This window comes from Brachyhypopomus gauderio, unplaced genomic scaffold (genome assembly GCF_052324685.1).
Source record: "Brachyhypopomus gauderio isolate BG-103 unplaced genomic scaffold, BGAUD_0.2 sc101, whole genome shotgun sequence".
NCBI classification, from domain to species: Eukaryota; Metazoa; Chordata; class Actinopteri; order Gymnotiformes; family Hypopomidae; genus Brachyhypopomus; species Brachyhypopomus gauderio.
Window position 1 is genome coordinate 546,758 of NW_027506922.1, and position 13,246 is coordinate 560,003.

General features: G+C 45.3%; 1 long non-coding RNA gene across 1 annotated transcript; it reads right to left on the reverse strand.

The window, feature by feature from the left end:
• Nucleotides 1-9,712: 9,712 nt before the first annotated feature.
• LOC143497167 (uncharacterized) lies at nucleotides 9,713-10,629 on the reverse strand. Its single transcript, XR_013125718.1, has 3 exons — nucleotides 10,141-10,629; nucleotides 10,007-10,052; nucleotides 9,713-9,916 (listed from the first exon to the last, which is right to left on the reverse strand). It is a non-coding gene; the product is annotated as an uncharacterized LOC143497167 (long non-coding RNA).
• Nucleotides 10,630-13,246: the final 2,617 nt, after the last annotated feature.

The following is a 13,246-nucleotide window of genomic DNA, read 5'->3' on the forward strand; positions in this document are numbered from 1 at the left end:
GTCACATGCCACCCAGAAATTTATCCCAAACTTGTCTGGTTTTGTGGCTATATACTGAACAAAACAGCAACGGGTCTTGGATGGGAAAAGTTGCTCATCTATGGTGATATGCCTTCCTGGGTGGTACGAAGTGATGCAGTTGCCAATGAAAGATTTCCAAATATTAGAAATTGCAGCAAACCGGTCAGTTGCAGCTCGTTCATGGCGTGTGTCCTTGTCGTCAAAGCGTAGGTGCCGCATGATGTCCTGAAAGCGGTTTCACGCACTTTGAGTTGCATGAATGTATGAAAGGTGCTATAGAAATAAAGATTATTATTATTAATTATTATAAAAAGGGAAGGGCAGAAAAAAACACAGCTCAAATGACCACTGCAATGGTTCACCAACTGCTGCTACATTGGGCATCCATATTCACCCAAACACATATACACCCACACACACCCTCACACATACACCCACAAACCTTATTTTCAGTAGTTTTTAGCACATGCATGTATGTATGAAAGGTGCTATACAAATAAAGATTATTTATATTATAAAAAGGGAAGGGCAGAAAAAACACAGCTCAAATGTCCACTGCAATGCTTCACCAACTGCTGCTACACTGGACATCCATATTCATCCAAACACAAAGACAATCTCCCTCAATCTCCCCAAGGGGAGGCCAGAGTTTTTTCTTCTCTATCTGAGTCAGTGAACAATGAACTGATGGTTCACACCATCACCCCCCTCCACCCACTCCCCGTCTACCTATAAGTGGCTGCATGTACATAACAAAGGGTGGCCTAATGGGATGCAAATGTCCCCAGAACTGCCCCCTGGTGGAGGCCAGGTAGAAAAGTTTGGAATTAAAATGGTGGTAGTCCTAGTGTTAAGTCTATTAGCGGACATTTACCCACTGCACGCTCCAGTAACCTACTCTGGCATATTGTGTCTTTGGAAGAGCCTGTGGTACCCCCTCGCATTGCCTGGCTCACAGCAACCGAGGGGACCCATTTCCCTGGTCTGTGGGAGACCGCCTAGAACCACTAACTTTCCAATCATCTTTCTGAACACATTTCTTGGCAATATGGCCCACCCCATTACACCTAAAGCATATGGGTTGCCCCTCATCTGTAAACTTCGGTTGGTTCCTAGCTCTACCCTCAAAGTTTTGAACCCTCTGTGGGGTCTTGTGCACAGCCAGCTCCTTAATGGCCTTTGTAAGCTCAGCAATAGAGCGATCTTGTTCTGTTAAGCGCTTCTCTTGCTGTGCTACTGCCTTAAGTATATCACCCAGGATAGCAGGATGTTGCTCTTGAGCGCTGACCGCCAAGCAATCAGTCTCATTAGCAACTTCAGACTGCACATGTCTGTTCTTGACTATCCTCGAACTGTGGGACTTTGTTTCCTCTGCAGACCATAACATCGCCTCATTGCGTACCTGAAGTAGATCTGATTGTGGTTTTTCCCTCACAAATGTTCTCAGTTCTCTTCTAAGAGAGGTGTCTTTTAAACTCTCAATGAACTGATCTCTAAGAATAACTTTGTCATTTGGTACTGCATTTGGGGATTGTTTTGAGATAGACTTCATAATTTGTGATAGAGAATGGGAGTATTCTCTGAGACTCTCACCCTCAGCTTGACTCCGCTGGTAAAATGTCTGCAAAAGCTGAGCTGCACTACGCTTCTCGCCAAATGCTTCTCTTAAAAATGTGAAAATATCACTGGGTGGCTTAGGCTCATTCCCCATACACAATCTTACTTCCTCTAGGGCAGACCCCTTCAATAATGACATTATAAAATCAACCTGCTCTTCTTGGGTTTGCTCCCTTGCACGCAATACCCTTTCCACTTCTTCAATGAACTCCTCCACACATCTCTCATCCCTACGGAAATCCCCACAAAAATGTTGGATGTGTCGTTCCCTGGGAACATATATGTAGGAGCGTGTAGAACTATTTCCTGTCATAGCCGTTTGAGCCATGGTTTCATCTCGCCATCGGCTAAGCTCTTCTAAACGATGTTGCAAATCCTCAAAGTCATTATTTCTCTGCACCCCTGACCTAGAAGGGCCCTCATCACCAGGCTCTCGTGACATTTCACTCAGGTTTGTTGTGCACCCAGTCCACGGTGAGAGTCCACAACAAGTGTACAGTCTTACGGATACATATCAGTTCCACTGCTCTCCCTGCAGTTGGTGTCCTCACGCAGCTGTCTGTGTAGCCGTGGCAGTGTCCACTACTACTGGTGGTTTGACGCTGAAGGTATCGCTGTCCTTCCTACCAAGAGTCCCGATGTCCACGGTAGGCCTCCTAGAAGACAACCTATACCCACTGCCGTATTTAACTGAGCACCAATTTTGCCCTTGACCTGTAGTAAGAGAAAAAAAGCAAAACCCCAATCCTGGTACCAAAATTATGTAGCCTATGGGAAACGTACCACACAGGACACAAATTAATAGGGGTTCTTTTATTTTGCTCGTTGTTTAGTACGAGATAAAACAACGCTTATTCTTTTCTCTCCCCTTTTTTTCCCTAAAAGAATACGGCAGTGGGTCTAATCTCAGGTACTTTAAAGACTTGACCTGCACAGTATGGCATCCACACAAAAAGTCTACAGCTCAGGATTACAGCCGATTTATCCGTTATGTTCGTTCTCTTCCAAAATGTGCTCTAAATGAGCAATCAACTGAAATCACGCGGGTGCAACTTCGCGCATGCGTGCAAGTCCGGTTTCTTAAAGGGGCAGTAACCCAACAGAAATTTAGACGGCCAACAACACAGAGCCGTCCCATTAGTAACATATAAGCACACTAGTCCACCTGGCTACATTTTGATAGTTGTCTTGCCTGATGCACTTGGTCAGATTGATTCAGTTATGTAGCCGTAGTATTCCTTGTGCCTGTGTCTAGTGTATTGTTCAATTGGTGTCCGTTCGTATTAGAATTGCTGTGATGTTGTACATGTGTATATTTTGATTGTAATTTTTGCGTGTGTGTGATTTCTAGGATTGTTTTAATTGTCGTTGTATATTGGGTTAATCATGCCTCGTCGATCCCGGAAGGGTTCGCCATAGAGGTGTGCCAAAAAATCGATTCATATATCAAAAATCGATTCTCATTCACTACGATTCAGAATCGATTTTAAATGTCCCAAAATCGATTCTAAGTCGTGGTGAAGTCTCGCGTTATGCAATTACAAAATTGCGCGATACTTTGCGCAGCAGGTTCTGGGACACACTCATGCACAGAAAAGGTTCAAAACAGATGGAGGAAAGAGATATTCAACCTGTCCGGTCTTCATTTAAGGCCAAAATATGGGTTCATTTTGGTTTTTACCAAATGCCGGGGAAGACCGAACTAGACACAATATAGCTCATGTGTAAGGCGTGTGTAACGCGGTGAGCACGGGAGCGTTAATATAGAGAAGGGTGAGAAATAATATAGAGAAGGATGGACCCAAGTGCCGGCTCGCAAGAGCAAGACGTTTGACACACGTCAAATGTATTAGCGAGAGGGAAACGCGCACAGCGACCCAGAATGAACAAACAAAACAACATGGAAGACTCAACGCACAAGAGAATAGAAAACAAAACCGTGAGGGCACGGAGTAAATAGAGACAAAAAACCAATGCGGAAAATACCACGCGTGAAAAATAACACTCAACCGTAGTGAGACGGGAGGAAGAAACAAAACAACAACAGTAACTAAAAAACAACACGAATAAATGCAACGCGAAAACAAAACCAAGGACACCAGCAGAAGTAACTGGCAAAAAACGCTGCAGCAAAATAAAACCCTTCCCAAAAATAAAGGCAAAACGGATAGGAAGACATACAGGATTGGGAAAACTTGAGATGGGTCAGGAAGCGACGCATGAGATACTCGAATAAGTAAAGAGAAAGCATAACAGAGAGGTGGCGAGACCATTAAACGATAAGCAATCACAGAGAAAGCAGAGACTGGCTGAGAACGTACGGTTATGTCGGTTTAGTCTGGGACTGACTCTGGTGCCCCTAGCGACGGCTGGGGGAACTGCATCCGAGCCAGCCCTGACAGCTCGCAAAATGAAGCTCAAGATTTTTGGTAACAACAAAAACCATTTTATTTTACCAAAGCACTTAATTTTTGTTAATTAAACGTGAAAGACACTTTATTTTCTGTATATGTCATTCTGTCTTGCAAAGCAGACTGTAGTAGATCATGCAGATTTTATAGACTGAAGCAGACATTTTTATAAATCAAATCGTTTTCTGAATCGAAAATCGTTTTGAATCGAAAATCGATTTTTGAATTGAATTGTGGCCCCCAAAATCGGAATCGAATTGAATCGTGAGATAGTAAACGATTCCCACCCCTAGTTCGTCAAGTGTTTGTGTGGGTTATTCGTCTCTCTCTGTTGTTACGGAGAGTTTAACCTCTTGTGTACTGAATAAAAGTAAGCTCTCTTCGCAATTATGTTCGCCCTCCGGTTTTTGCGAGTCTCAGATTGTAACGATCTGCGCAGGGCAGAACAGGTAGACGGACACAAACGCTGAGGAGAGCGAGATTTATTACAGGAAATTCCAAAAGCAGCGTCGATGTAACAGGCATGGGTCAAACCGGGCAGGCAGTCAGGACACGAAATACGGACAGACATAGCGAACACAACCAGGAAGACTCACGGAACAGCAGTACTAGGGCGAACAGGCAAAACACAGCAAAAAACAAAAAGACCGACAACTAGACCTGGGAGACACAGGGACTAATATACACAGGACTAAACTAGGGACAGGTGATGACAATGACACAGGGGCGTGGTAACAAACAAGGAATCCATCAAACTAACAAGCAGGGCGGGACAAACAGGCAGGGAACACGGACATGAGGGAACCCAGAGTGACAGCTACGCGAGGGGGCGTTGCCCTACGTGACATAACCCCCCCTCAAAGCGTGCCACTCCGGGGCACGCAAGGGCAGACAGGACAGGGACAGCGGACACAGGACAGACCGGAGGGACAGGACCAGACAAAATAGGACGAGGGACCTGGGACACGGCACGACACGGGACACAGGGAGACCGGATATGGCCAGGGCGAGGCACAGGAGCAGGGCTGGACAGGACAGGACCGGGGACAGACACTGGAGCGGGGCCAGGGGACAGGGCAGAGGTAAACACTGAGGCAAACACGGCTTGGACGATGGTGACGGGGACAGGAACAAGGTGGGTAACAACTCGGGGAACAGACACGGGGACCGGGACAGAGACGACACCACAGGAAACAGACACAGGAACAGGAACATGGACACGAACAGACACAACCACGGGGACAGGGACCAAAACAAAACCAGGGACGGGACCAGGGAGCAAGGGGAACACGGGCAACGGAACATAGGAGGCACATGGCGGAGCAGGGGGAACACAAAGTCCATGCCCAACAGGGGGCAGCACAGTCTCTTGGGGCACAGGCGCGGCCGGGCGGCGGGCAGCGGGCACAGACGCGGCCGGGCGGCGGGCAGCGGGCACAGGCGCGGCCAGCGGGAACAGGCAGGGTCCGCTGGCGGGCAGCGGGAACAGGCAGGGTCCGCTGGCGGGCAGCGGGAACAGGCAGGGTCCGCTGGCGGGCAGCGGGCACAGGCAGGGTCCGCTGGCGGGCAGCGGGAACAGGCAGGGTCCGCTGGCGGGCAGCGGGAACAGGCAGGGTCCGCTGGCGGGCAGCGGGAACAGGCAGGGTCCGCTGGCGGGCAGCGGGAACAGGCAGGGTCCGCTGGCGGGCAGCGGGAACAGGAACCGGCGTGGACGACCCCTCCAGGGTCGCGGGGACAGGAACCGGCGTGGACTGCCGACGGGCAGCGGGGACAGGAACCGACGTGGACTGCCTACGGGCAGCGGGGACAGGAACCTGGGGTGAGGAGATGCGCTCGGGGGGCGTGTACGCCAAGCCGACGTCCTCGGGGGGCGTGTACGCCAAGCCGACGTCCTCGGGGGGCGTGTACGCCAAGCCGACGTCCTCGGGGGGCGTGTACGCCAAGCCGACGTCCTCGGGGGCGGAGCCACCAAGCCGACGTCCTCGGGGGGCGGAGCCACCAAGCCGACGTCCTCGGGGGGCGGAGCCACCAAGCCGACGTCCTCGGGGGGCGGAGCCACCATACTGACGTCATCGGGGGGCGGGACCGCCAAGCCGACGTGGCTTGTACTCCCCCCCAAAAAATACTTGGGGTTGTCGCGATGTGTAGCCGGCGGGATCAGCGGCGGTAGGTCCTCCTCCTCAGGGTCCTGGGTGAGCCTGGAAGAATACACAGACACAGAAGCCCCTCGGTGGCTCTCTCTGCGACGGCTCCGCCTCCTCTGAGGCGTCGGGAGCTCGCAGAAGCCATCGAGAGCCAACCGAGGGTTAAGCAAACGCCAGTCTGTGCACTCAATCCGTCTGCCCGCGACTTGTACTACAGGTTTCTCCTCCCTATAGTGATCAAGCCGGGCAGACACGTAGCGCTCAACAGGAGTCTCGACGCGAAAGCCAGTCGAAACCGAAAGTGACTGGGCTTTCGTTGGTGCGCGTCGAGACTTCCGTGTTCCCACAGCGCCAGGGGAATTTCTGTCTCTGGTTCGTTCACGCTGCGATATCGGAGAGTTGAACTGGACCGAACCAGCCAACGTCTCATCACAGCGATTAAACTCACCAGAGTCTCGCTCCCTCGCTGTGTCCTTGTATGGTCGGTCTTTATGTAACGATCTGCGCAGGGCAGAACAGGTAGACGGACACAAACGCTGAGGAGAGCGAGATTTATTACAGGAAATTCCAAAAGCAGCGTCGATGTAACAGGCATGGGTCAAACCGGGCAGGCAGTCAGGACACGAAATACGGACAGACATAGCGAACACAACCAGGAAGACTCACGGAACAGCAGTACTAGGGCGAACAGGCAAAACACAGCAAAAAACAAAAAGACCGACAACTAGACCTGGGAGACACAGGGACTAATATACACAGGACTAAACTAGGGACAGGTGATGACAATGACACAGGGGCGTGGTAACAAACAAGGAATCCATCAAACTAACAAGCAGGGCGGGACAAACAGGCAGGGAACACGGACATGAGGGAACCCAGAGTGACAGCTACGCGAGGGGGCGTTGCCCTACGTGACACAGATGTTACACTTTTACTATTGCTTGTCCTGTACTTGACAAGATTCCATGTTGGTATCACACAAACTATGGTGTTTCTGATCAAGAAAAAACAGAAGTAATAATTGTTTGTGATGTCTCTATATTTGTGGTGTCGTTAATTCCTGAGTGTCTTCTTTTTTCTCCTTTTTATTTAGATGTAATTTCATCTGAGCTGGAGGAAACTGATCTTCCCTTCTTGATACCTAGAACATTCCTTCAGTGGGTCACAGGGCAGGGACACATTCCTATTCTGGCACAGGAGAAGGCAAATTTCAGAATAACCGTTAAATTCAAATTTTAAATCATCACTGTGATGCAGAATATGGCGAGCACAGGATATGCTATCCAACTGTGGCTGCATGTACCAACACAATTACAATCCCTGTTAAACACATGTTAACTTATGAAAACTTCAAACTTGTCATAATGGAAGCATTTCATCTCGGCCAGGAATTTCAGAAAGTTTAAAAGATGCTTTATTTTTGCCATCAGGACATGTGTAGTAAAGTTCAGTACTAATTAGTCACATTCCATCATAGTCATGTTAAAAATGGTAAAGATCAGTAAAAAAAAAGAAATACAAAAGTTAGTAGCACAAACAATGTAAGGACAGAAGAGCAAGTGTGTTAAATGAAAGAGGACATGATCAAAAATAAAACGTTCTTGAAATTCTTTTGTGTTGGCAATCCTTTGCAGAATAACAATCACAAGACAGAACGGGTCAGCACTAACCTACATAATTTCTCACTGAAAAAGTTGAAGGGAACGAATGTAAATATCTTGACCATAGGAAACTGATGGTCCGGTGGGGTCCACAGCAGCTTGAAGGTCTGCCATCTCTTGCTCATTTAGAGGAGTAACAATCTCTGGAACCACAACTCCAGATTCTGTTAAGGACTCCTCATGGAAAATGGCACTTTCCCAATCTATGTGAAGATCCTAGACATTCATAAGGGATTTATAAATCAGGAATAGCTAAACACCAACTTTAAGATGTCAAAACTGTTATGTAGTTCTAGAGTATATGATCGATTAAAGAGGTGAACATGATCAACGTGTACCTGTACATTCTCAGCCTCATCACTGCTGTTCTGCAGGAATCCCGTCTGCCAGATTTGCTGAGGAGTCATGTTTCCCTCTGTGTGGAGAGGGTGATGGTTCCAGCCCTCAGCAAAGGACTGAAGTAAATCTGAGGAGTCATGTTTCCCTCTGTGCAGAGAGGGTGATGGTTCCAGCCCTCAGCAAAGGACTGAAGTAAATCTGAGGAGTCATGTTTCCCTCTGTGTGGAGAGGGTGATGGTTCCAGCCCTCAGCAAAGGACTGAAGTAAATCTGAGGAGTCATGTTTCCCTCTGTGTGGAGAGGGTGAAGGTTCCAGCCCTCAGCAAAGGACTGAAGTAAATCTGAGGAGTCATGTTTCCCTCTGTGTGGAGAGGGTGATGGTTCCAGCCCTCAGCAAAGGACTGAAGGTCATTGTGGAGACGAGGGAGAAACACATAATGCACAAGGAACATGTGTAGCATGTGTGAGATGTCCAGCCACCCGTCTTCTTCCAGGCTACGCAGGGCATCATAATATGTGCACGTCACTGTTGTCCACACGTCACTGTTGTCCACACGTCACTGCTGTCCACACGTCACTGCTGTCCACAAATCACGCCACAGTCGCTCGATTCTAAAAGTTTCCAAAGGGTTAAACATTTTTTGCTTAAGATAAATGTTGGTTCTCCGTTTTTATATTAATCTCACTGAAATCTTGAAATTAATCTAGATTAATCTAGATTAATCTATATTAAAATGGCTCATATGCGTGCTACCCAAGTAATGACTAAAAGTCAGTTTTTGAGATAGGGTTTCTTAATACAGAGGGTGCATTAGACCAGGGGCTCATCTCCTGTTTCCAAAATGCATCAATGACTGCTTGAGGAAGCTGTTCTACTTTGATACTTGAAGAAAAAAAAAACATGCTCAATAAAATGTAGGCTACTCGTGTTCAACGTTTTATTCAGTTAAACATGAATTTGTAAGCCTACATACTGTACATTAAATAACATGTTTATTCAGCTAAACATGATATTTGAAATGTAAGCCAACATTTAGTACATTTAACCTCACGGACGTAATTTTCAAAAGTCAGTTTTGGTCCTCTGTAGTTTTAACAGTTAAAAAGAAATATTTAAATAGCGACGAATCTAGCGCTAGGACCATGCAGAAAACAACCGCTCCGAGCTCCGCTCCGGTAACACTTTACGTTCCTAAAAATGAATTTTCCGTGAAGCAAACCTGGCGACTTCGTGGCTGCATCCATGTAAAAACACGTACGATTTGTAATTCACAGGTTTAAAAACTCGTTCTCGCCCCTACTGTGCAATTTGGTTAGGAATACAGCCGAGCTAAACTATCAAGTTGAAAGTCATCCTAGTTTGTTTACCCATTTTGACCCAGTTCCCCCAACTTTAAAAATAGATTAACGGCGATAATTTTTATATCGCCCGATAAGAGTATCAAATTAACGACCGCCGTTAACACCGTTAGCGGCCCACCACTACTTATGAGTCACAATATTAATTACTGTATATTAAACTTGCCCGATCTGTTCCCCTCACAGTGAACATAAAATTTTCAAAGAGACCACTGTGTTAATAAGCATGTAACAGTGAGGTTAACATACAGATTTTAAAAATGGTATAACTTACCATGACGGCAAACCATTAATCTCAACAGAGTAAAAAAAAAGATGAGCCCAGTTGATGCCTTGTTGTTGTTGGCAACATCCAAGTACATTATCTACACATAAAAGGAACATAGCATGTAATATTATAGCCACCTAAAACATTCAGTAGAGATCACATAATTACTAAACTGTCAAAAGGCCACCTTTCTTGAATAGCCATCAATGCCCCCAAAAATGACAATGTTATACCTGTTTGAGAGAGAGAGAGCAGACTTTCTTACTTGCATTCTATTAATCAATCAGTGTATTTTTCAGGCACAAATAGAAAACAACCAACCTTATGAGTTTATGGTTTGTATCCACATGAACAAGAGAGAGGGGTGCCCTTACAGAATAGCTTCTTCTTACCACACAGCCTAACTGTAATTCGGGACAAAATTCCAACTGTATCTACCCTGTGCATAGATGCCATTAATCTGCTCCACTGTATCCTGTGACCTAAAGACCTTAGTCTCCCCATAACTAACCTGTAACCCACGTGAGGCATTTCAGTCTTGATGTTGGATACTACTGTATCTAGCTCCTGGTCACTCATTGTGTTGAATGACTCTAACACAGAGAAACTAAAATCCTTCATCCTGCGAAAAACTGTTCTCTCACTAACTCCTAGTAATTTTGCTATGCATGAGACAGGCAGCTGGATGTCCAGCAAGGACTTAAGCCTTTGCCTTGTGATGTTAAATTTAGGACGCCCCATTACTCCTTGAACTGCCTACAACTCAACTGAAGGTACTTCGTTTTATACCTGCCCTCTTACCAAGGTACACAGCTCTCTGAGAGCATTCACTATCACTTCAGGTACACTACCGTTCAAAAGAAAAGCAGTTTTTTTTTTCAATTTAGCTAACATTAAATGCATCAAAAATACACTCTATACATTATCAATGTGGTAAATGACTATTCTAGCTGTAAACGTCTGGTTTTTAATGCAATATCTACATAGATGTATGGAGCTCCATTTCCAACAACCATCCCTCCAGTGTTCTAATGGTACATTGTGTTTGCTAACTGTGTAAGAAGGCTATTGGATATTTAGAAAACCCTTGTGCAAGTAGGTTAGCACAGCTGAAAACAGTTTTGCTGATTAGAGAAGCTATAAAACTGACCTTCCTTTAAGCTAGTTGAGAATCTGGAGCATTACAATTGTTGGTTCGATTAAACACACAAAATGGCAAGAAAAAGACAACTTTCAACTGAAACTCGACAGTCCATTCTTGTTCTGAGAAATGAAGGCTATTCCATGCGAGACATTGCCAAGAAACTGAAGATTTCCTACAATGGTGTGTACTACTCCCTTCAGAGGAGAGCACAGACAGGCTCTAACCAGAGTAGAAGGAGAAGTGGAAGGCCCCGCTGCACAACTGAGTAGACAAGAAGACAAGTACATTAGAGTCTCAAGTTTGAGAAATCGATGCCTCACAGGTCCTCAACTGGCAGCTTCATTAAATAGTACCCGCAAAACACCAGTGTCAACGTCTACAGTGAAGAGGCAACCCCGGGATGCTTCGCCTTCAGGGCAGAGTGGCAAAGAAAGCCATATCTGAGACTGGCTAATAAAAGAAAAAGATTAATATGGGCAAAAGAACACAGACATTGGACAGAGCAAGATTGGAAAAAAGTGTTATGGACAGACGAATCAAAGTTTGAGGTGTTTGGATCACACAGACGAACATTTGTGAGATGCAGAACAACTGAAAAGATGCTGGATGAGTGCCTGACACCATCTGTCAAACATGGTGGAGGTAATGTGATGGTTTAGGGCAGTGGTCGATTCGCGAGGTCGTGCACCTCTCAAATTTTGTAACTTCGCGTGCGCCGCGCCTCAGCGCAATGAACAAAGTCATGTTTGCAGGGTTCATACACCTTTATAAAGTGGAATTAAAGCACGTGTACGTCATTTTCAAGGTCCATTTCAATATTTCCCAGCACGTTAAACTTAAATAAGTTAAATATTTATACATATACTCGAAATAATTCGCTTTTTTATCACATTATTTAATGGTTGTTTATTTTTAACCCTTTGATGCGCAACATATGCATACCCCCTCTAACGCACAACATGGGTCAAAAATGACCCGCATTCATATCCAGTGTCATATAATGCTGGTAGGGTTTTCCTGTGTTCCTGTCTTTTGAATCTATTCTTTTTATGATTGAATATTCCAAATATTCATTAAATATCTTGTTTTTGATCACTGCTGATAATTATTTTCATTTGAACTTTAATACTTATTGAGCAAAAATAGTTTCTATAATAGTACATTGAATTTACACACATGGGTCAAAAATGACCCGCATTCATATCCAGTGTTATATAATGCTGGTGGGGTTTTTCTGTGTTCCTGTCTTTTGAATCTATTCCTTTTATGATTGAATATTTCAAGTATTCATTAAATATCTTGTTTTTGATCACTGCTGATAATTATTTTCATTTGAACTTTAATACTTATTGAACAAAAATAGTTTCTATAATAGTACATTGAATTTACACACATGGGTCAAAATGACCCCTTCATCCAAATGTGATATAAAATAAAGTAACATAATCCAATAATAACTAGTTTTAAGTTGTTACTTTAGTAGTGAGTGGGGTCAAACATTTATTTGGTTTTTGCCACATATTTTTCATTTTATCACACACACACAATGTCAGGTTTTCAAAGTGACCACCCAAATGCAGACATCAAAGGAAGAGGAAATTTAAATGAAGCATCTTCAAAATAACCAATAAAGGGTATAGGCAAGATCCAAAAACAGAAAATGGAAGAACAAGACAAATAGGGAAAGCAGGACAGGACAACAAGACCTTAAGATTATGACTCTGACTATGATGACTATAAGATAAATACCGCAACACTTAGTGTGGAAGACTAATGATGCAACAAAGGCTGAACAGAAAACTGGACTTGAATACAAACACAAACAAGGGGATGAGGGACAGTTGAAAAGACGCTCGGGTGAGGACAGTGAGCAGAAAACAGGTGGGTGACAGGCAGATCGGTGCAGCCTCTGCAGTGTAGTGAATGCTGTAACGGACCGTTGTGGTGAAGGGTTTTTACTGGTCTACATTCCAAGTCTCACCTATGGTCATACTGTAAGCTTTGGCTAGTATGAGATCATGAATACAATGAGACAAAGAATGAGACTGCGAATACAAGCGGCTGAAATGAGTTTCCTCTGCTGGGTGTTCGGGTCTCCCTTAGAGATAAGGTGAGGAGTACGGTCATCCGGGAGAGACTCGGAGTAGTCTCGCTGCTCCATCTTGTAGAGAGGAGTCAGTTGAGGTGGTTCAGGAATCTGGTTCACCTGCCCCCTGGACTGGCTGGCCTTTCTGTCTCTGCACCTTTTCCTCTTTCTGTCTTTGGGAAGAGGGCAGCGAGCGC